Below are 25,397 nucleotides of genomic sequence, written 5' to 3'. Positions count from 1 at the left end.
ATCAGAGGGTGAGGGCTAGGGCCATTCCCCCCAGAAATGTCCAGGAGCAGGAGGAGCACTCCCAGAGCCCTGCAAAATGACCTCCAGCAGGCCACAAATGTGCATGTGTCTGCTCAAACGGTCAGAAACAGACTCCATGAGGGTGGTATGAGGGCCCGACGTCCACAGGTGGGGGTTGTGCTTACAGCCCAACACCGTGCAGGACGTTTGGCATTTGCCAGAGAACACCAAGATTGGCAAATTCGCCACTGGTGCCCTGTGCTCTTCACAGATGAAAGCAGGTTCACACTGAGCATGTGACAGACGTGACAGAGTCTGGAGACGCCGTGGAGAACGTTCTGCTGCCTGCAACATCTTCCAGCATGACCGGTTTGGCGGTGGGTCAGTCATGGTGTGGGGTGGCATTTCTTTGGGGGTCCGCACAGCCCTCCATGTGCTCGCCAGAGGTAGCCTGACTGCCATTGGGTACCGAGATGAGATCCTCAGACCCCTTGTGAGACCATATGCTGGTGCGGTTGGCCCTGGGTTCCTCCTAATGCAAGACAATGCTAGACCTCATGTGGCTGGAGTGTGTCAGCAGTTCCTGCAAGAGGAAGGCATTGATGCTATGGACTGGCCCGCCCGTTCCCCATACCTGAATCCAATTGAGTACATCTGGGACATCATGTCTCGCTCCATCCACCAATGCCACGTTGCACCACAGACTGTCCAGGAGTTGGCGGATGCTTTAGTCCAGGTCTGGGAGGAGATCCCTCAGGAGACCATCCACCACCTCATCAGGAGTATGCCCAGGCGTTGTAGGGAGGTCATACAGGCACGTGGAGGCCACACACACTACTGAGCCTCATTTTGACTTGTTGTTTTAAGGACATTACATCAAAGTTGGATCAGCCTGTAGTGTGGTTTTCCACTTTAATTTTGAGTGTGACTTCAAATCCAGACCTCCATGGGTTGATAAATTGGATTTCCATTGATTATTTTTGTGTGATTTTGTTGTCAGCACATTCAACTATGTAAAGAAAAAAGTATTTTATAAGATTATTTATTTCATTCAGATCTAGGATGTGTTGTTTAAGTGTTCCCTTTATTTTTTGAGCAGTATATATAACAACATATTCCACTCATTATCTGAATTTCATTCATACACTGTAAGCTAACAGGCAATACTGTATCAGTTGAGAAGTCACGTAGAAAAGGTGATATTTTACAATGTTGCACAGGGCAGATTCTGCATGAATGACTCAGGGGTGAAAGATGTGTGAAACCTTAATGAATACATAATGAAAGGTCCTGAACATAAGATAGGGAGCATTAAAAGGGTTATAATTTTAGAGTTTTGTACTTAAGAGCTTTGAAAATATACCACTTTCGTCTGAAAACTGCTCCAAAGTCATTGAAAATAACTAACATTCAAGCGGATGAGTCTACTCAGCATTCCGTATCTACAGTAAAACGACATGCACTGGACCCTCAGGGTCACTCCAACATGCTAGAGGAATGCATTAATGTCTTGATGGTTTTTTCAATGGCTAATATCAATTAATTATTGCACTGTCTATACAGTACAGAGAATGGAAAAAGATTCAACACTAGAACCATTTATTTTATCGCAGGGTACCACACATAAAAATGTATAAAGCAGATAAGATCAAAGACATCAATATTTTGCCATATTGAGTAGGTTTATCCGTCTAGCTTTCAGTGGAAATGTAATCTTAATTGGACTCTATGTATTTATATAATGGAGTCGGGAGAAGATAACGGCATGAAAGACTGGGAAAAGTAACAATGATATCTTGTCTTACATCACTGTTAACCTATCACTCTCACTCTCACACACACAACAACAACTTACATGAGAGCAAAGTAAACATTGTAAAAATACACCCATTAGGCATAACAGTAGCGAGAAATTACTCCATCCCCATCATCTGTCAGATCAGTAATCAGCCTGCATGTGTATACTGTATGTGCTGCTATTTAATCAGTCATGGAGGACAGGCCACCATACTGAAAAGTACTTGGGTAGAGAGAATGGCGAAAACAAACACTAATCCGCTATATCCATTTAACTGTTACTATTTTAACCAAAAGTTTGTTTTTTATGGGTTCTTCCAACCGTAACATTGTTGTGTATTTGTTTATTTGGATCCACAAAAAAACACAAAACATTATCTGTTGCCTTGATGACAGCTTTGCACACTTTTGGCATTCTCTCAACCAGTTTCATGAGGTAGTCACCTGGAATGCATTTCAATTAACAGGTGTGCCTTCTTAAAAGTTAATTTGTAGAATTGCTTTCCTTCTTAATGCGTTTGAGCCAATCAAGTTGTGTTGTGACAAGGTAGGAGTGTATACAAAAGATAGCCTTATTTGGTAAAATACCAAGTCCGTATTATGGCAAAAACAGCTTAAATAAGCAAAGAGAAACGACAGTCCATCATTACTTTAAGACATGAAGGTCAGTCAATACGGAAAATTTCAAGAACTTTGAACGTTTCTTCAAGTGCAGTCGCAAAAACCGTCAAGCGCTATGATGAAACTGGCTCTCATGAGGACCGCCACAGGAATGGAAGACCCAGAGTCACCTCTGCTGCAGAGGATAAGTTCATTGGATTTACCAGCCTCAGAAATTGCAGCCAAATAAATGCTACACAGAGTTCAAGTAACAGACAAATCTCAACAACAACTATACAGAGGAGACTGTGTGAATCAATTCAAATCAAATTTAATTTGTCACGTGCTGAATACAAACTTACAGTGAAATGCTTACTTACAAGCCCTTAAAAAAAAAAAGACAAAAGTAAGAGGTAGGAATAACAAATAATTAAAGAGCAGCAGTAAATAACAATAACGGGCTATATATGTACAATCCCGGTATAAATATAGTGTTATATACAACAAAGGTATTTCAGCAGTGCATTGTGCACTACACTATATTTCGAAATGGTAGCACATAGTAACTCTTTCTACTTTGTCCTATTGTAGCACGCTGACTGACAGAAAATGAGAATGTAGTATTTACACCACATCCATGTATGATTTGGTTTTAGCCTTCCAACATAAATTGATGTCAAATTGATACATTTATGATGTAAAAATATATGTAGAACGTTACAGTGTTCAACAGTTATCACACTATGTATGTTAACAAAGCACTTCATAATTTTGGTTCAGTAGTTATCAGTTTGATCATGTGATAGTTAGTTGTATTGTTAACAAATTACAAGAAAATAAAATCAAAGTTAAGTTCATATTTCATTTTCAAAAGCAGATACTTAGATTGAATATGCATCCAAATTGAAAGAGTTATTTGGTGCAATAAACAAGTGACTTTGTGAATATGTTTATTGTACTCAATCAATTGAAAATGTGCTTAGTGTTTTGAAACATGAGCCAATTTGATGATCTGTTTGGATTTTGTGCTTAGAGTTGTGAAGATGTACCACATACAGTGCATTCGGAAAGTATTCAGACCCCTTGTCTTTTGACAGACAATACCCCATAATGACAAAATTTTTGCAAAAATACCTTATTTGCATAAGTATTCAGACACTTTGCTACAGTATGAGACTCCAAATTGATCTCAGGTGCATCCTGTTCCCATTGATCATCCTTGAGATGCTTCTAAAACTTGATTGGAGTCCAACAGCGTTAAATTCATTTGATTGGACATGATTTAAAAAAGCACACACCTCTCTATATAACGTCCCACAGTTGACAGTGCATGTCAGAGCACAAACCAAACCATGAGGTTGAAGAAATTGCCCGTAGTGCTCGGAGACAGGATTGCGTCGTGCACAGATTTGGGGAAGGGTACCAAAACATTTCTGCAGCATTGAAGGTTCTCAAGAACACAGTAGCCTCCATCATTCCTAAATAGAAGAAGTTTGGAACCACCAAGACTCTTCCTAGAGCTGGCCCGCCCGGCCAAACTGAGCAATCAGGGGAGAAGGACCTTGGTCAGGGAGGTTCACTTTGAAAAAGCCCCAGGGATCCTCTGTGGAGATGGGAGAACTTTCCAGAAGGACAACCATCTCTGCAGCACTCCACCAATCAGGCCTTTATAGAAGAGCGGCCAGACGGAATCTACTCCTCAGTAAAAGACACATGAGAGCCCCCTTGGAGTTTGCCAAAAGGCACCTAAAAGACTCTCAAGCCATGAGAAACAAGATTCTCTGGTCTGATGAAACCAATATTGATATCTTTGGCCTGAATGCCAAGCATCACGTCTGGAGGAAACCTGACACCATCACAATGGTGAAGTACAGTGGTGGCAGCATCATTCTGTTGGGATGTTTTTCAGCGGCAGGGACTGGGAGACTAGTCAAATCAAATCAAATTATATTAGTCACATGCGCCAAATACAACAGGTGTACAATGAAATGCTTACTTACGAACCCCTAACCAACAATGCAGTTTAAAAAAAATATGGATAAGAATAAGAAATAAGAGGAACTAGTAATTAAAGAGCAGCAGTAAAATAAAAATAGCGAGACTATACACACGGGGCTACCGGTACAGAATCAATGTGCGGGAGCACCGGTTAGTTGAGGTAATATGTACATGTAGGTAGAGTTATTAAAGTGGCTATGCATAGATGGTAACAACAGAGAGTAGCAATGGCGTAAAAGAGGGGAAGGGGGGGATTTGCAAATAGTCTGGGTGGCCAATTGATTAGATGTTCGGGAGTCTTATGGCTTGGGGGTAGAAGCTGTTTAGAAGCCTCTTGGACCTAGACTTGGAGCTCTAGTACCGCTTGCCGTGCGGAAGAAGAGAGAACATTCTATGACTAGGATGGCTGGAGTCTTTGAAAATATTTAGGGCCTTCCTCTGACACTGCCTAGTATAGATGTCCTGGATGGCAGGAAGCTTGGCCCCAGTGATGCACTGGGCCATTTGCACTACCCTCTGTAGTGCCTAGTGGTCGAAGATTGAGCAGTTGACATACCAGGCAGTGACGCAACCAGTCAGGATGCTCTCGATGGTGCAGCTGTAGAACCTTTTGAGGTTCTGAGCACCCTTGCCAAATCGTTTCAGTCTTCTGAGGGGGAATAGGTTTTGTCGTGCCCTCTTCACGACTGTCTTGGTGTGCTTGGACCATGTTAGTTTGTTAGTGAAGTGGACACCAAGGAACTTGAAGCTCTCAACCTGCTCCACTGCAGCCCCATTGATGAGAATGGGGGCGTGCTCGGTCATCTTTTTCCTGTAGTCCACATTCATCTCCTTTGTCTTGATCACGTTGAGGGAGAGGTTGTTGTCCTGGCACCAATCGGCCAGGTCTCTGACATACCTATAGGCTGTCTCATCGTTGTCGGTGATCAGGCCTACCACTGTTGTGTCATTGGCAAACATAATGATGGTGTTGGAGTCGTGCCTTGCCGTGCAGTCATGAGTGAACAGGGAGTACAGGAGGGGACTGAGCATGTAACCCTGAGGGGCCCCCTGTTGAGGATCAGCGTGGTGGATGTGTTGTTACCTACCCTTACCACCTGGCGGCAGCCCGTCAGGAAGTCCAGGATCCAGTTGCAGAGGGAGGTGTTTAGTCCCAGGGTCCTTAGCTTAGTGATGAGCTTTGAGGGAGCTATGGTGTTGAACACTGAGCTGTAGTCAATGAATAGCATTCTCACATAGGTGTTCCTTTTGTCCAGGTGGGAAAGGGAAGTGTGGAGTGCAATAGAGATTGCATCATCTCTGGATCTGTTGGGGTGGTATGCAAATTGGAGTGGGTCTAGGGTTTCTGGGATAATGGTGTTGATGTGAGCCATGACCAGCCTTTCAAAGCACTTCATGGCTAAAGACATGAGTGCTACGGGTCGGTAGTCATTTAGGCAGGTTACTTTAGTGTTCTTGGGCACAGGCACTATGGTGGTCTGCTTAAAACATGTTGGTATTACAGACTCGGACAGGGAGAGGTTGAAAATGTCAGTGATGACACTTGCCAGTTGGTCAGCGCATGCTCACAGTACACGCCCTGGAAATCCGTCTGGCCCCGCGGTCTTGTGAATGTTGACCTGTTTAAAGATCTTACTCACATCGGCTGCGGTGAGTGGGATCACACAGTCATCTGGAACAGGTGGTGCTCTCATAACATGTTTCAGTGTTATTTGCCTCAAAGTGAGTAAAGAAGTAGTTTAGCTCATCTGGTAGGCTTGTGTCACTGGGTAGCTCTCGGCTGTGCTTCCCTTTGTAGTCTGTAATGGTTTGCAAGCCCTGCCACATCCGACGAGCATCAGAGCCGGTGTAGTACATTTCAATCTTAGTCCTGTATTGATGCTTTGCCTGTTTGATGGTTCGTCGGAGGGCATAGCGGGATTTCTTGGAAGCTTCCAGGTGAGAGTCCCGCTCCTTAAAAGCAGCAGATAAAACCTTTAGCTCAGTGCGAATGTAGACTGTAGTCCATGGCTTCTGGTTGGGGTATGTACGTACAGTCACTGTGGGGACGACGTCATCGATGCACTTATTGATGAAGCCAATGACTGACGTGGTGTACTCCTCAATGCCATGGGAGGAATCCCGGAACATATTCCAGTCTGTGCTAGCTAAACTGTCCTATAGCTTAGCATCTGCTTCATCTGACCACTTTTTTATTGATCTAGTCACTGGTGCTTCCTGCTTGAATTTTTGCTTGTAAGCAGGAATCAGGAGGATAGAATTATGGTCAGATTTGCCAAATGGAGGTCGAGGGAGAACTTTGCACGCGTCTCTGTGTGTGGAGTAAAGGTGGTCCAGAGTTTTTTTTCCCTCTGGTTGCACATTTAACATGCTGATAGAAATTAGGTAAAACGGATTTAAGTTTCCCTGCATTAAAGTCCCCAGCTACTAGGAGAGTCGCCTCTGGATGAGTGTTTTCTTGTTTGTTTATGGCGGAATACAGCTCATTCAATGCTGTCTTAGTGCCAGCCTCAGTCTGTTGTGGTATGTAAAACAGCTACGAAAAATACAGATAACAAATCTCTAGGTAGATTGTGTGGTCTACAGATTATCATGAGGTACTCTATCTCAGGCGAGCAATAGATCAAGATTTCCTTAGATATCGTACACCAGCTGTTATTTATAAAAATACATATTCCGCCGCCCATTGTCTTACCAGACGCTGCTGTTCTACACTGCCAGTACAGCGTATAACCAGCCAGCTGTATGTTGATAGTGTCGTCGTTCAGCCATGACTCCGTGAAGCATAAGATATTACAGTTTGGAATGTCCCGTTGGTAGTTGAATCTTCTGTGTAGGTCATCTATTGTATTCTCCAAAGATTGCACGTTTGCTAGCAGAATGGAATGAAGAGGAGGTTTATTCGATCGCCTACGAATTCTCAGAAGGCAGCCTGCCCTCTGGCCCCTTTTTCTCCGCCTCCTCTTCACGCAAATCACGGGGATCTGGGCCTGTTCCCGAGAAAGCAGTATATCATTCGAGTCAGACTCGTCAGACTCGTTAAAGGAAAAAAATGATTCTGCCAGTCCCTGGTGAGCAATAACAGTCCTGAGGTCCAAAAGATATTTTCGGTCATAAGAGATGGTAGCGGCAACATTATTTACAAAAGAAGTAAAAAAATAAGTTACCAACAACATAAATAAATGAACAAAAACTAAATCGTTTGGGGACACGTAAAACGTCAGCCTTCTCCGGCGCCATTGTTACAAAAAAGTCAGGATCGAGAGAAAGATGAATGGAGAAAAGTACATTGACGATAACCTGCTCCCGAGCTCTCAAGACCTCAGACTGTGGCGAATGTCACCTACCAACAGAACAATGACCCTAAGCACACAGTCAGGACAACGCAGAAGTGGCTTTGGGACAAGTCTCAGGAATGTCATTGAGTGGCCCAGCTGGAGCCTGGAGTTGAACCCAGTCAAACATCTCTGGAGAGACCTGAAAATAGCTGTACAGCGACGCTCCCCATCCAACCTGGCAGAGCTTTTGAGGATCTTTTTATTTTATTTCTTTTTTATTTTATTTAACCTTTTTTAACCAGGTAGGCTAGTTGAGAATAAGTTCTCATTTACAACTGCGACCTGGCCAAGATAAAGCAAAGCAGTTTGACACATACAACAACACAGAGTTACACATGGAATAAACAAACATTCAGTCAATAATACAGTAGAAAAAGTCTATATACAGTGTGTGCAAATGAGGTAAGATAAGGGAGGTAAGGCAATAAAATAGGCCATAGTGGCGAGGTAATTACAATATAGCAATTAAACGCTGGAGTGATAGATGTGCAGAAGATGAATCTGCAAGTAGAGATACTGGGGTGCAAAGGAGCAAAATAAATAAATAAATACAGTATGGGGATGAGGTAGTTGGATGGGCTATTTACAGATGGGCTATGTACAGGTGCAATGATCTGTGAGCTGCTCTGACAGCTGGTGCTTGAAGTTAGTGAGGGAGATATGAGTCTCCAGCTTCAGTGATTTTTGCAGTTCGTTCCTGTCACTGGCAGCAGAGAACTGGAAGGAAAGGCGGCCAAATGAGGAATTGGCTTTGGGGGTGACCAGTGAAATATACCTGCTGGAGCGTGTGCTGCGGGTGGGTGCTGCTATGGTGACCAGTGAACTGAGATAAGGCGGGGCTTTACCTAGCAAAGACTTGTAGATGACTTGGAGCCAGTGGGTTTGGCGACGAGTGTGAAGCGAGGGCCAGCCAACAAGAGCGTACAGGTCGCAGTGGTGGGTAGTATATGGGGCTTTGGTGACAAAACAGATTGCACTGTGATAGACTGCATCCAATTTGTTGAGTAGAGTGTTGGAGGCTATTTTGTAAATAACATCGCCGAAGTCGAGGATCGGTAGGATAGTCAGTTTTACGAGGGTATGTTTGGCAGCATGAGTGAAGGATGCTTTGTTGTGAAATAGTAAGCCAATTCTAGATTTAATTTTGGATTGGAGATGCTTAATGTGGGTCTGGAAGGAGAGTTTACAGTCTAACCAGACACCTAGGTATTTGTAGTTGTCCACATATTCTAGGTCAGAACCGTCCAGAGTAGTGATGCTGGACGGGCGGGCAAGTGCGAGCAGCAATCGGTTGAAGAGCATGCATTTAGTTTTACTTGCATTTAAGAGCAGTTGGAGGCCACAGAAGGAGAGTTGTATGGCATTGAAGCACGTCTGGAGGTTAGTTAGCACAGTGTCCAAACAAGGGCCAGAAGGATACAGAATGGTGTCGTCTGCATAGAGGTGGATCAGAGAATCACCAGCAGCAAGAGCGACATCATTGATGTATACAGAGAAGAGAGTCGGCCCGAGAATTGAACCCTGTGGCACCCCCATAGAGTCTGCCAGAGGTCCAGACAACAGGCCCTCCGATTTGACACACTGAACTCTATCAGAGAAGTAGTTGGTGAACTAGGCGAGGCAGTCATTTGAGAAACCAAGGCTGTTGAGTCTGCTGATAAGAATGTGATGATTGACAGAGTCGAAAGCCTTGGCCAGGTCGATGAATATGGCTGCACAGTATTGTCTCTTATCGATGGCAGTTATGATATCATTTAGGACCTTGAGCATGACTGAGGTGCACCCATGACCAGCTCAGAAGCCAGATTGCATCGCGTAGAAGGTACGGTGGGATTCGAAATGGTTGGTGATCTGTTTGTTAATTAACTTGGCTTTCGAAGACCTTAGAAAGGCAGGGTAAGATAGATATAGGTCTGAAGCAGTTTGGGTCTGGAGTGTCTCCCCAACTTTCCAATCTTTGGGGATATCAGACGATATGAGAGGTTGAACAGGCTGGTAATAGGGGTTGCAACAATTACAGCAGATAATTTTAGAAAGAGAAACTCCCCAAATACAGGTGTGCCAAGCTTGTAGTGTCATACCCAAGAAGACTCAAGGCTACAATCGCTGCCAAATGTGCTTCAACAAAGTACTGAGTAAAGGGTCTGAATACTAATGTAATTGTGATACTTCGTTTTTTGGGGGGGATGCTTAGTCATTATAGGGCATTGTGTGTAGATTGATGAGGATTTTAAATATATATATACATTTTAGAATAAAGCTGTACCAAAATGTGGAAAAAGTCAAGGGGTCTGGAAACTTTCTGAATGCACTTTACTTGTGAAAATTTCACCAAATTGATTGAAACAAAAACAGAATATGAATTCGGACACTACAGTTTTATACTTGGTGTGTGTTCTTGTATTCAAACCATACATCTATTCAAACCATACCATTCATACGACATTATAAGAAGTATTTTTTTATTTTCCCAAAGCTAGGCTGCAGTAATCATGACTCAATGTGCTTAATGCCACTCTGATGGCTCAATAATACTCCAGTACATTACCAAGTCTCTCTCTCTCTCTCTCTCTCTCTCTCTCTCCCTCTCCCTCTCCCTCTCCCTCTCCCTCTCCCTCTCCCTCTCCCTCTCTCTCTCTCTCTCTCTCTCTCTCTCTCTCTCTCTCTCTCTCTCTCTCTCTCTCTCTCTCTCTCTCTCTCTCTCTCTCTCTGGGCAACAAATTAAAGAGCCATAAAGCAGTTAGAAAAATGTCCATGAGAGTCGGTGGGACAGAGCTAGCTGTCGTGTGTCCTTTGTGGCTCAGTTGATAGAGTATGGTGCTTTTATGTATTTTTTCACTCTCTACTGTAAGTTGCTCTGGATAAGAGCGTCTGCTAAATGACTAAAAATGTAAATGTAAAAATGTGTGCAAAGCCAAGATACCAAGCTAGCACCCTTGAGGCAGTGGTATAACGTCAGCAGCAGAGCTGGAACCAGATCCAGGAGCAGGCTAACACGTCTCACAAACTCATGAGCAAGGCAATTAGCAGTAGCCCCTGCGGATAACTAACACATTCCTCTCCCAATGATTGTTTCTTTCTCTTGCTTCCACTTCCCTCTCTTTCACTCCTTAATTATCTCAGCCGCTTACTCTCTTGCCAGTCCAAGATTTATAATTCAGCCGTCAACACATTTCCAGACCTGACCATGGTATTGTATTCTATTCCTGTATGGTTGTTCAGTCCATTATTGTCCACTGGCCACATTCCTCATCATTTTAATTACATTTCTCAGGATTTAGAATAGAATGAAGTAAAATTACATTTTGATGACCAATTAACAAAAATGCAACCTGATCTACAGTGGCGGAACCTATGACAGCGCTGCTAATTAAATAAAAAAAAAAACGAATCATTGTTAGAAAAGTGTGAGTAACACTGGAAAAGTAGTCTTAGGGACATTATGACAACACCTGAAGACTATAAATAGTTTTTAGCCGAACTATCACTGTTGTTCAACCAACACAGAGGTGTTGGAAAACAGCTGCTGCATATCCTGTGTGGCTCAGTTGGTAAAGCATGACGCTTGTAATGCCAGGGTTCTGTGTTTCCATTCCCACGGGCGACCAGTACCAAAATGTGTGCACTCACTATTGTAAGTCACTCTGAATTAGAGCATATGCTTAAGTGACAAAAAAACAAAACATTTAATGCTTTTTTTCCATATACCAGAAGTGGGATCTTGAGTTGATATATATTGTCACAGCAATATAATCCTTCAGCAACAGGGTTTTAGCGTTTAGTCCATAATGTTGCTTAATCGGTGGTTAGGCTATTAGCTGGCCAAAAGTAGGCTACATGAAAAGTGCAATACTGTGAATTTAACCATGTGTTAGTGTGGGTTTTCAGTGAATTAATTTAAATCACAAAGCTTATCTGCATTTCCTTCGGACAGAAAAATTCTCAATTAAGATCCTACACCCGTACAGTAGTGGCTTAGGTCTGAGAAGGAAGAATTTGGTTTTCCTTTAACCTCACTAGGGTAGCGGGCAGCATTCGGAATTTTGGATGAAAAGCGTGCCAAAAGTAAACTCCCTGCTACTCAGGCCCAGAAGCTAGGATATGCATATAATGCATATAATTAGATTTGGATAGAAAACACTCTAAAGTTTCCAAAACTGTTAAAATAATGTCTGTGAGTATAACAGAACTGATATGGCACGTGAAAACCTGAGGAAAATCCATCCAGGAAGTGCTATTATATTGAAATGGCGGTTATTCCATTGAAAGCCTATCCACCATACAAAGACTTATGACCCAGTTCATGATCCCTATGGCTTCCACTACATGAGACCAGTCATTAGGCATTGTTTCGGGCTTTTACTCTGAAAAATTACGGAGAAACACCACTTTCAATGAGAGGACAGTGGAAATTTCCAGACATGAGTCCTGCGCGTGACCGGGAGCGTGCCTTCCTTGTTTTTCCTTTTCTATTGACGAAGCTATTGTCCGGTTGAAATATGATTGATTATTTATGACAAAAACAACCCAAGGATTGATTATAAACATCGTTTGACATGTTTCTATGAACTTTTATAGTACTTTTTAGTTTTTCGTCTGCCTGCTGTGAACGCACTTTGTTCCTATGGATTACTGAACAAAACGCATCAACAAAACAGAGATTTTTGAATATAAAGAGGGACTTTATCGAACAAAACAAACATTTATTGTGTAACATGGAGTATTGGGAGTGCAACCATATGAAGATCATCAAAGGTAAGTGATTAATTTTATCGCTATTTCTGATTTTTGTTACTCCTCTACTTGGCTGGTTACTGTTTGTAATGATTTGTCTGCTGGGCGCTGTTCTCAGATAATCGCATGGTTTGCTTTCGCTGAAAAGTATTTTTGAAATCTGACACCCTGGTTGGATTAACAAGAAGTTAATCTTTAAACCGATGTATAACACTTGTATGTCTTATGAATTTTTATAATGAGTATTTCTGTTTTTGAATTTGGCGCTCTGCAATTACACTGGATGTTGGCCAGGTCGGAAGGTAGCGTCCCACAACCCCTAGAGAGGTTAATGGTTTAGGAATGGTTGTACTGACTTCCTGAAAGAAAGAAAGAAAGAAAGAAAGAAAGACTGTCATCTCTTCATCACAGAGAATATTGATTTTATTTACTAGAATCCATCCGACAACATTATAACTCCACCACCACTTACACACCAGCAGGAAAACAAATCAACCAACCAAAATCCATTAAAAACACCAAAGCTGCACTACCACTCACTATGTTAATGTCACCTCCTCTGTCCCGAGCCCCACAATGCAATCACAAACACAGCGTTTCCTGTCAAGAGTCTTGGCTAGTCTAATAGTGCCCGTATAAAATGGCTATGGAGCTCTGGAGACAGAGAGAAAGGGGGTTAAAATAATAACGAAACGCCATGCAGCCAAGGCAGCGGGAGAAGAAATGTTGAATGCAGCTTCAAAGCGGTAGCTCTGCTTCCTTCTCCCTGAGTTGACTCTCTGGATAGCAGCCCGCTTGTGAAAAACAAAGAGCACCCTTCTTCCCTGAGCCTGCACATGCTGAGAAATTAATACACGTTCTTCATTATTCCCTTAACAGGATCTAGTTAGCCAAAGCAACGCCCCCATCATCAATCCTGCAGCAAAACAAATGTTGTCGGGAGAAAAGTGTCGCCGCCCTGGTAAGTGCCATCATAGAGGCCCAGATACAACTCAAAATAAAAAATATTTAACGCATATGAAACAGAAAATCTCTCAGCATACATGCAGAATTCAGAGCATGAGGAGGTAGGGGCTATGAGATGGATACAGAGTAACCAATTTGGAAAGTCTTGATTGTGTGTTTAAGATTGATTTGAAGGCCAGATCAGTAAAGCAACACAGAGCTTTTTGTTTGCCAACAGCTCCCTTAAAAGGAGTCTGTGTTAGGCTCAGCTGTCTGAAGATTTTGATTTAGCATTAAGGTAATCAATTCAAAGGAAACACTTTTTATCATCATGAAATCCATGAATAACTTGTTAAGCAGACAGGCCTCTGTAGCTACTAATAAGATCTCTGTTGACAGCTAACGGAAGCTAAATCATCAATCACACTCCCTGCCTATTTCTGTTGAATTCACTTTTTTCGCTGTCACTTTCACTCTTCACTGTGAGGTTACATCTGCTTGGGAAACAGCACTCATGAGGCCTTAGTTAGTATGAGATCTTTAACTATATATATATATATATATATATATATATATATATATATATATATATATTCTCTGATAGCACCATATAATAAAGTTTCTTGCCTTTCACTTTATGTTTTCTATGGCTGGCATTTTTTTACAGGATACGAATGTATTTAATTTTCCAACTGTAGCCAGCTATGAGTAGGTTTTCTGTATACAATCCAGGACACCTACAGCACCCAATGTCACAGGAAGGCCAAAAAGATCATCAAGGACAACAACCACCCGAGCCACTGCCTGTTCACCCCGCTATCGTCCAGAAGGCAAGGTCAGTACAGGTGCATCAAAGCTCGGACCGAGAGAACGAAAAACAGCTTCTTTCTCAAGGCCATCAGACTGTTAAATACTGTAGCCATCACTAGGCTGAATCCACCCGGTTACGTAACCCTGCACCTAACAAGCTGCTGCCCTATATACTGTACATAGACTTGAAACCACTGGCCACTTTAATAATGGAACACTAGTCACTTTAATAATGTTTACATAATTTTGCTTTACTCATCTCATATGTATATACTGTATTCTATTCTACTGTATTTTAGTCTATGCCACTCCACATTGCTCATCCTAATATATATATATATATATATATATATATATATATATATATATATATATATATATATATAAAAGGAGTCTGTGTTAGGCTCAGCTGTTTGAAGATTTTGATTTAGCATTAAGGTAATATATATATATTAGGATGAGCAATGTGGAGTGGTATAGGCTGGCTTGGTATAGGCTGTTCCTTAATTCCATTCTTTTACTTTTAGGTTTATGTGTATTGTGTGTATGGTTGTGAATTGTTAGATATTACAGCACTGTTGGAGCTAGAAACACAAACATTTTTCTACACCCGCTCATTTCAATACTAATTGTTATGGTATCGGCCTACTACACAGTATAGATGAGCTTCTATGAGGGAAATAGCACATATGAACACAATGAACATTCATTACAGTTGATGGAGACTTCTGTGTAACAAAGGGGCCGAGACCGCTGCAGCTTGATTATGGAGTTGTTTAAGTGCTAATGTTAAGCTGAAGATTACACACTATCTCACTGGATCTGTAGCACTGTAACTATTCACTTTTAATGAGGACACATTCATTTAATGAAAAAATAACAGCTTATGAATAGACATTCCTTCCCTCACCACATCCGGGATGTATGCCCATTGCCCAACAAAGGAGCTTGATCGATGTGCGATCCAATCTGTGATTAAAAAGATGTGAAGAGGGAGGGATTGGTTCTTTTGACTGAACACAGTATGATACATTCATCAATACTGCCAGAGCCAAGCGGGCCAGGGCAACTCCAAAATGGTTCTATTCTTGGCCCGGCAGATAGTGTCTCCTTGTTAAATTCCTATGTCAATGCCTTTGGGGAGTGTGATAAGGAGTGCAGTGGCCCCCACGTAAAATCCGTCGAAGTCATATCGACCACTCACCTTAATTTCTTCAGGATGATTAAAAATGAGTAGGGTTCCGGAACTGAATTTAATTCCCTGGGATTGGGTCTGTGGAACGGGACTGGGACATAATCAATGTAAATGATCCCTGCACTCACGTGTTATCAAATAACAGGCCCTCATAGGCACAAGCTTAATCAAACCCTGACTGTCATCATTTAAGATTAGACCATTAGCCCCCCGAGGCCACCTCTCACCAATTGTTTTGGCCGGTATTTGCCGGAGGCTATTTTAAAAGTATAAAAGATTCCAATCTATTGTTCCTCAATAAGGCCATTCTGATAGCAACATCTCCTAAACTAAGTATACGGCAAGTGTGTTTTTCAGATCATCCTGACCTCTTTGATGGATGTGTTTCAAATCTTGTAAGAGAGGGGGTTGAAGTGGTGGATTGATTTTGGTTGAAATATTGCAAGCCAAAGCACCACTGATTGTCATACCATGTTGCCAACTAATTGACACAAATTGATGCCTATGAGAGAGAGAGAGAGAGAGAGAGAGAGAGAGAGAGAGAGAGAGAGAGAGAGAGAGAGAGAGAGAGATATCACTGGTGGGAGAGGACTAGAGAGGTGCCCTGGGCAAAGATACAACACTCTGTGGAGGATGAAAGTGAAAGGACACATTTCAAATCAGAATCTGACATCGAAGGAGGAACCCCCCCCTCTCTGCCTCCTGTTGTCACTGATGGAGGACACTGATTGACGTTGGCTAATTTACTCTGAGTGAATTGGTAGGTTGAGGACGTTAAAGGCCGCAGGCTCCATGCAGGGTACCATGGTAATTATACTCCCCATGGACACTGAGAAAGCCCCCAGAAAATCCAAACACCCCTCTGGTATTGTACCATTTAGAATAAGAAGGAGTAGTAGAATGCATAACTTACACTCCTTTTCAAAGCAACATTCCATGGTGGGTGCACCAGTGGCCATATTTAGTGTGAGTTTCATTTTCTTAATTGGCGCTCAGCATACTAGAATTAGAGTTCTACAATGCCTTTATCTGTGTTCTGTACATCCACAATGGCAATTTCCATTTGTTCCACCGTATATGGTGTTCCACCCACAAATCCATGGTGCTTTGACTGAGGAACTGCTGAAGTGATTATGATTCTGTGGTGCACTCCATCAGGGTGACTTCACACCACCCCCCGTCAGGCTGTAGTAAGACAGGCTTTCATCTGCACTAAGGGAAAGTCACCTGTCATTCGATCGGATGGAGTGGTCTCCTCCTCTAGAGGGAAAAATAGGAAGACTGGAGTTTGAGGTCAGAGCGAGAGAGAAACCTTGTCATTGTTGTATACATTCAAAAATCTGACTGGTCAAGCAATGACAGCCATTAGGAGTAGATCGTTTTAGGATATTCCTGTGAGTGAAATATTTTTGAAGCATTTGCACTTATTTTCAAGGGGGTATAAAATACAACAAATGAGCCAAAAAAGGAAACTCAACCGAGTTTACTTTTTAAAATCTAATTCAGTTATGCAAATTTACTTTTGTAGGCCTATTTAAGTCAAGGCTGGTTACACAATTAAGTCCACGATAATAAATGCTGTTTTGTTTTTGCTGAACAAAAGGCCATACTATATTTAAATAAAATAGTTGCAAAGTTAATCTAGTTTGGGAAGTAAACAGAAAAAACATCCAACCAACAAGATAAAAAACAATAGCAAATGCAACAATTCCATGCTTGCAAAATGTGAAAAGAGAAAAACATTTATTTTTTCAAATGTAGTTTAATTAAATGACAGAAAATATCCACTCAGTCATATAAATGTCACATTTACATGTCACTAAACAATGTTACAGTTAGACCACATTAATGTATTAACACCCATTAGAGAAACAACTAGACCTAAAAACTGTCACCAATTTCATAATTCACACTGTGCTAAAAGGTTACGTCTTGTCTCTGACACAGGGAGATGGGATTAAACAATTAACTTTTTAAAAGCCTGTGAAGGCTCTACGAGGTGACATTCTGACCTGAGAAGTGTCTGGGTAGGTGATGCTAAAGGCCCTGTGCTTAATGGCCGACATACAAAACGTTTCCCTTTCATCTGAACTGGAGCGTGGCGACAGTGAGGTCGGGACCCTGCTGTTGTTGTTATTTATTAAACCTGATTACGAGGTGCAGCAAACACTGACACTGTACAGCACCTATCCTCTCCGACTCACATAACATTGTTTGACTTCAGATGCAGTTCAAAAAATCCCTTATGAATATTTCATATCTATCTCCCGAGGGGGGACGCAGCACTGACATTAAAACAGGCAGCGACGCTCTCGGATAATGGACACTTGTTTACTCAAAACTGGCTATAAGAATAAGGATCGCAGCCCCTTTGGGTTACCATCAAAAGGATTTCGATTTGTATCTTGGTATTTATTTCTCTTCATTTCAGAGTTAGACTTTCCTGCACTCGAAAGGATCTTGCTTCTGTAGATTAATATACAGTGTTACAACTACAGTGTACAGAGGCAATCCCTAATGCACTGATGAACAGAATGCTTTCACATCTTAGGCCGCGTTTACACAGGCAGCCCAATTCTGATATTTTTTCCACGAATTGGTCTTTTGACCAATCACATCAAATCTTTCACATCAGATCTTTTTCATATCTGATCAAAATACCAATAGTGACAAAAAGATGAAAATTGGGCTGTCAGTGTAAATGCAGCCTAAGTGCTTGTAGGTTTGGCCTGAGGTAACCCTAGTCATATTTTTGTACACAGTGCTGTTATGATAACTGCTAAGTGGATTGAGTGTAAACAGATGATTCCTAGTCTTTCCATGTATGATTGTCCAAAGCACCAACAGCCAAATATAGACAGTATTTTCAAGGATGCCTTATATTTTTTATTGGAAAACCAGCACTAGTCACAACCATGGTGACCTCTACACCATTTACAGTTCACATGGAATCCATTAGTATATGTTATAGGATGCAGTATGTTTGCCTGATTAGATAACTGGTGTTTGCAAGCGGTTATGGAGCCGAGAGAATGTTCACTTTAATCAATTAGAGACAGAGGCCTAATGTGGCTAATGTCAGATAATGCATGGCTCTTAACAACATTATAGACCACGGCCAGCCTGGCTGTGCCTGGTGCCTGCAGACTCACTCCTCACATTAACCAGCAAGAGAGAATAAGAGAGAGAGAGAGAGAGAGTGAGAGAGAGAAACAGAGAGAGACAGAAACAGAGAGAGAGGGACAGACAAATATGTCATAACAATAAAACATTTTTAATTTAATTGAAATTGAGAGTGGGGGAAGAGAGAGAGAGAAAAGACCACAGATGTCTGTCCCTTCCTCCTCTGTTCCTCCTCCTCTCCTACCGCTGCTCGTAGGCTGAACAATGGCTCTCAATAAGATATGTGATGCTAGAGTTACCACAGTAATTGATAGTGCCCCTGAGGAATCAATAGCAATGCATACCTCAGAGAGGAGAATGCCTTCATATCTCAGTGTCATTAACTGTCCACAGTCACTGACGTCCAACGATACATACAGGGTGATGCTTCTCAATCTGCACTGCCTCTTCAGATCAATAGAGTCATATGAAAATCTAAACAGTCATTACTCAAAGGGCTTGAAATACAGTATTTGGACGAATGTAAAGTATTGGAGAATCATGGAAAGGTGGTACAGGTTGTCTGCTACACAGAATCCATCTGAGAGATAGGAGATCAGGGAGCCACTCCATTTCACTCTGTTTTAACAGAGGATGAATGAGATTTGTTAACACTGGCTGGATGCAAGATCTTCACTATCGTTTGAATTATTCACATACTGTTAGTGTTTACAGGTCTGGTTGAATGATGGATGACCTTGGCTGCGCACCCTAGTCCCTGCCTGCGTGTATCTCTCCTTCCTCTGTAATTGGTGAGATATGGCATGCAAAGCAAAGTCAATTAAATGATTGGGTGACAGGGTGGGTTATCAGCCAGCCAGCGACTTCACAACCAGCCCCCTACCTTGGTTACTCATTTGACCTTTAATTATCAGGTAAAAAAACATGGCGCTATCTTTACTTTCAATTATCCAAATAATTTGATGAAGGAAAGAGAAAGCATCAGTTTCTCTGGAGAAAGAAATGGTTGGCAACTCACTGTTTGGTTCAAGGATATGTGTTGGATTAAAGGGATTCTGTTGACAAAAGGCAGCACGATGCAGGTTCTCATCATGCTAACTGAGGATGACTAATGCCTTCTAGATTAAATCATTTGTCTGATCTTACTCTTCCAGCTCCCTGCCATCTGCCATTGTGTTTATTTTACCTATTTATAACCCAGGGACTGAATATCACAGTGGTTCTGTAGTCTGTGAATTTCCATGTGATGAGAAAGGAAGGGTACAATGACTGTTAGGATAGCCCTCAAGGGGGAAACTCGTAATATCCTGAGAGAGCTAGCCCAAGGTTACTCTAATGATAGTAGTCCTTTCAATGGTAGCTGTCCTTTCACCTTTCAATAGCACAGTCCATTGAATAATTTTGTCCAAGAGCTGATAATATTTGATGTGTTTGGGAGCAATCAATTTGAGTGTCTCCACAGTTAAATGTAGCTGGTATTCAATGTCTCCAAGAATGTTTAGAAAAATCGACAAACAACTCATAAAATATGAAATAAAGTAAGTCATTCAACATTTGGTTGGAGATTTTATGAGCAAAATTACAGCTTTTCTTATATGTAAAGCTAACTAATTGGATTTCGCCAGACAAAGGAATTTTTTGCTCATCATGCTTCTAAAAATCATGCACCTGCTAGCCGCCACAGCCTTTCATAAAGAGCCAACAGCAAACAGTAGCGGCGTCAAAAGCCATGATGCCCAAATTAATCACACAATTTTTGGAGAGAGAAGGCTGCGTAAACAGAATTAACCAAGCAGCTGAGAGGGGCTAGCAAAGGCCTGTCCCACTGACACCGAGGCATTAGTGTCAAAATGAACAGATATAGAGCACAATATTCCCTCTCTGGCACTCTGAGCTGAGCATCTGGGTCTGTGTTAATTAACTTGGCATTAGCAGCATTTGGGTTTTGTTCAGCGCTGAGCTCACGGGGTGTTTTAGAACCGTTAAATCAGGGCTGAGGAACATGGGAACGCCCGTGCCGGATTCAGGAAGAATTAGAGCCTGTGGAACCTCAGGAGAACCAGCTCTCCTCGAACCTTTCTGTAATTTAGCATGGCTGCCAGTCAGAGTTTCTAAAGGGCTCCTGAATCCCTCGCCTTGCCGAGCATCTAACAGAGAGAGAAAAACAACGCCGGGGGTTAAGAGTACCTCTGGTGCAGAGTGTTTTTGCCTGCTCTTTAAATCTTTAAGAAAACTGGTTTTCAACTCATACAAGCTCCAAGTTCTGATAATTTGGTGATAAAACTGTGAAAAGTGTACAGAATATTATTTAAATATTAACATTTCAGGCTACCAGTATACGCTAATTTCATATATTCACAAAATAACCATTCCTTCCTTTGACTAAGACTGCTCAGCCAAATTGCAAGTTGGTTAAATTTAACCCAAGAGACAATAGCGGATGAAAATACCAAGAAGCGTGATTGCAATTACAGTCTAATTATTTTTGTCCTCTTCACACATTATCCACTTAAGATAACTGTTTTTTATTCACATATCTGAATAGGGCATGTCTGTTATTCATAGATTGAAAGCACAGTAATTAAAGAACAAAGAATAAATTGTTGGCCACGAATAACTGAGGACAAATAAATTGCAGTAATCATACAGAAGTGTACATTAAGTGCAGCAGGTAACCTAGCGGTTAAAGTGATGGCATTGCTCTCAAGGGAAAACTTAACACCTCAAGATAGCTAGTCACTTTGTCAACCGAGGCAGACTCTAGCCTTGCCTACACTTCTTCAGTTTAGTTCTTTGTCCTTAGACAAATTAGCTGTGGACGACCCAGCGCCAAACCCATCATTGCTGAGACAGCTTAAGTAGTGGTAGGTCTAATAAATGGCTCAACATTGCAGAGAAGCTGTGTCAGTTTGTTACGTCCTCTACATGGCCAATCACTGAGGCCTACAGTCACAGCTTACCGAGCTAAAGATGTGTCTGAAGCCAGTAGTAAATTTAATTTTAATGGGGCAATACCTTTTGCTGAGTCATAATGTTTTATCTCCAGTCTGCTCCTCCCAACCCAGTCACAAAGCTGTCTTTTTCTCCTGTCTGAATTATCCCTGTCAGCTGGGGGCACATAGAACTGCCATGAAATACACACAGGGATAATGTGAGTTGGTCACTTCACATTCCTTCATATTACCTTCTCTTCCTACTGGCCAGAGACATAATTCCAAAATCTAGTCAACTAATGTGAATTCAGTGTGAAATCAAAAACAAAAATGTCATCATGTCATTGGATTTAGGTTAAATGTTGGGTGACAGAAAAAGGAATTCCTTTACATTGATGATTATTTGTAAATTCAATCAGTTTTCCACATTGATTCAACATCATCAAATTGAATCATTTTGTTGAAATGAAGTGGAAACAACGTTGATTCAACCAGTTTTTGCCCAGTTGGTTACTTTTTCAAGCCAGAGCTAACTGTTGGTGGAGGACGTGTCCTTCAAAGACATGGTCCATCCATGACTCAAAGCTTGTCCCCTTCTTGTCTGCTTCTTCAAACCAATATGTAGTGGAGGTGGTTCAGTGTAATACCCTAACATGGTGTAACCTTGCTGAAACATGAAGACTCATGCTAGCTTCCAGCCTAACCTTTACCTCCCAGCTAGCCTTGACCTAACACAGTCTTGAGGTGTGTAGACTACCCTGGATTGAACCCAGATCAGTCACACATGCTTTCTGTTTGTATGGAAGATATCCTTCAGATACAAAGCTAGCTCATGGAGGCGTGAAGTCCTTTACTGCCTTTCACAATGCCATTAGTCTCCCTTGTGGGAAAATACTACAATTACATATGTTTGTTAGGTTGTTGGGAACTCCCAGAGTTCCAACAATTGATTGTGTGTATGTGTGTGCCTGTAAAGAGAGAAGCTGTAGCTGTACTGTATGAGTGGGTTGTGTTGCTGAGCTGGACACAAGACAGTTTTCACTTTCATCAGTGTGGTCCGTCATCCAGCCTTCCAGCCTCCTAGTGCTGTAGCAGCTTGTGGCTGTCTTCTACTGTATCCCCCCATCATCACTGATGATGGATTTGTTATGGAGGAGCTGGGCCTCTCTCGCTCACAGCACTATATCACCGCTGACAAATATCCTGCCTATCTGCTTCTCCCGTATCAATGATGGCCCACCTCCCGAGCGGCAACAAAAGGTACAAAACCATACAAGGCTCCGTTCCCACCTGGCTCTGTCCTTCAGCAGTGTGCTACACAGTGTTGACAGAGGGGCAGAGCCTGATACTATCTGGGAGTTACATCCATTCATCTTCTAGGCTTTTGGCACAAATCCTCTGCACAAAACATAATAAAACATGAAATATTAGAGAGCAAATGCATTGTATATCCTTCCAAATGTGCCTGAAAAGATAACCAAAGAATTGTTCTTATTTGTTTGTGTTTCTTAAAGTAATTTAATTCTCAACACATAAAAACTTCAATAAGCTTTGATAAGCCTCACAGAGCCGTGCTTATGAAATGCTAAAAGAAAATGGAGGACAATGCTGTTGAAAAGAAAAGGACATTATCGCTGAGATTCTGAATGTGATCTGTGCCTACTGAGAGGTACACGCTCAGAAAAAAGGAGCTATCTAGAACCTAAAAGTGTTCTTCAGCTGTCCCCATAGGATAACCCTTTGAAGAACCCTTTTTGGTTCCAGGTAGAACCCTTTTGGGTTCCATATAGGACCCTTTCTACAGAGGGTTCTACATGGAATCCAAAAGGGTTTTACGTGGAACCATATGGGTTTTCCTGGAACCAAAAAGTGTTCTTCTATGGGGACAGCCGAAGAATCCTTTAGGAACCCTTTATTCTAAAAGTGTAGACAAAGCAGCATACCTTTCCTAATCCTCTCCAGTGGCTTATCATTCCTACAATCCCCCTGGAATAGCAGACATTCTGCTAAGCACTGAGTCTCCTGTACCATGAAGATTCCCTCAAGCGAAGACCTTGATTAGTATCACCACCATTGTTGTTTCAAATCAAACAGACAGTTATTACGCCAGCGAGAAACCGTTTCTGGATATAAAGTTGATTTCTCTTCCCTTGTGTGTCCGTGATCAGGTTTGATAGATGTCGTAATAGGGAACTAGTTAGATTTTTATGGTCTAATGCCAGTTTTGATGGGGATATTGGGGAACACAACTGCAATTTTTCGATGGAAAATTGTGATCAAATTGAAGAAAGGTTGAAAAGTATTTTAACACTATCCTCTATGTTCAAAATAGCAGAATGTCTTTGGTCTTGTTAAGTAACTACACCTCCAAAATACATTTGAATATTGCACAATACCACAAATCCATAATGGTGTACTTATAGGTATTAAGCATAATATGATTTGATGATTAATCAATATGCCTTAATCTATATAGCAAAATCCATTTCCGTGTTCATACAGAAACAACCTTCAGTATTCCTTAAAATAAACTGCCCAATGAAAAAAATCATTGCTGTTTGAATGAATTCAAAATAAAAATATAAAGGAGTTAGCTGCATTTATCCCAGTAACTCAATAGTTCAGAGGTTTCAAAATAGTTCAGAACTTTTCCTTTTCCCAACAGTATGCATGAATTGATAAGCACCATAATCCAAAAATGATATGTACCGCCTGTGACTGCTTACGTTTGAATGCATAATCTGTACCCCACTACTAGATAGGAAGAGAACATGGTTGGCGACAGAGATAATTCATCTGTATGAGGTATGGTGTGTTCCTCCTCCGCACCAAGGGAAGGAATGAATATAATCCCACCTGTTTTAAATATAGCAGAGATACCTGCCGGCCTGATACCATTCTGCAAAGTGATAACCAGAGAAACGGAGCTCAAAAGAATGAGCTCTTAGTGGAAGCGCCCTGGATTCATTTTCCACCAGGCCCCATTGAATGGAGTTATCTGAATCAACTGTCCTCTGCTGTTCATGGAGGGATATAGAAGGAGGCTGAGGTCAAATTACATGGGGATTCAGGTGGCATTAGTCTTCAGATTGGGAGAGAGTTTCCAGACTCTGGAGAGATGATCCTCAGGGCCTTTGGTGCTTAGAAAGAGGTTGCAGAGAATGACGGCTACAGGGATCTGATGAGGTGGTGGGAAGAATGAGAAAAAATATATAACAAATCAGATGATACATTATAGTTTGCTGCAGTCAAAAAAGAGCCATAAATATAACTTTTTCCCTGTCCCTTAAACATCACTCTGCTTAAAGTTTTCTACGGCAAACATTAAGACAGAACAGGGACAGGAACAGCTGTTCATGCACCTATGATAACAGTCAACCAATAGGACGGCGAAGCTAGGTTAGCACGACTCTCTCCCGAATCTCTTCCGTTCGGACTATTCTGGTCTGTGATTGAGACTGTGGTTAAGGTGTGAATTAGTCACCCACCCCCAGCCTGTCTCACGACTCTGTTCCAGACCCACACTATGCAACAGGAAACCCACTGAGCTGCTCCTGCCTCCTGCCTCAGCCACTGCCACCATGGTCCCTCAGAGGAGATCCATTTTAGGAACAACACTCATGAATATGCTAATGGAGCTAATTTCAGGTTGATGCTGAAATCAAAGGAATTAAAATATTTCATGGGTCAGGACTGAAGGAGGAGGTGGTGTCAGATTTCAAATAGAGAGCACTTTACTTTAAATTTTTGTTATGGTGATAAGTTATTTTTACTGAAAAGTATGACTAAGTGATTTTTATCTCTTCAATAACAACACTGTGCAAAGGTAGACTTTTTAAAAATGTTATTTTAATGTATTTTGGTCTTCTGGGAACTTATTTTCTCTCCAGTACATTGTATCCAGATCTATAATATGACAGGTAA

The sequence above is a fragment of the Salmo trutta genome, chromosome 22 (assembly GCF_901001165.1).
Source record: "Salmo trutta chromosome 22, fSalTru1.1, whole genome shotgun sequence".
NCBI lineage: Eukaryota > Metazoa > Chordata > Actinopteri > Salmoniformes > Salmonidae > Salmo > Salmo trutta.
This window is presented reverse-complemented; position numbering follows the sequence as displayed.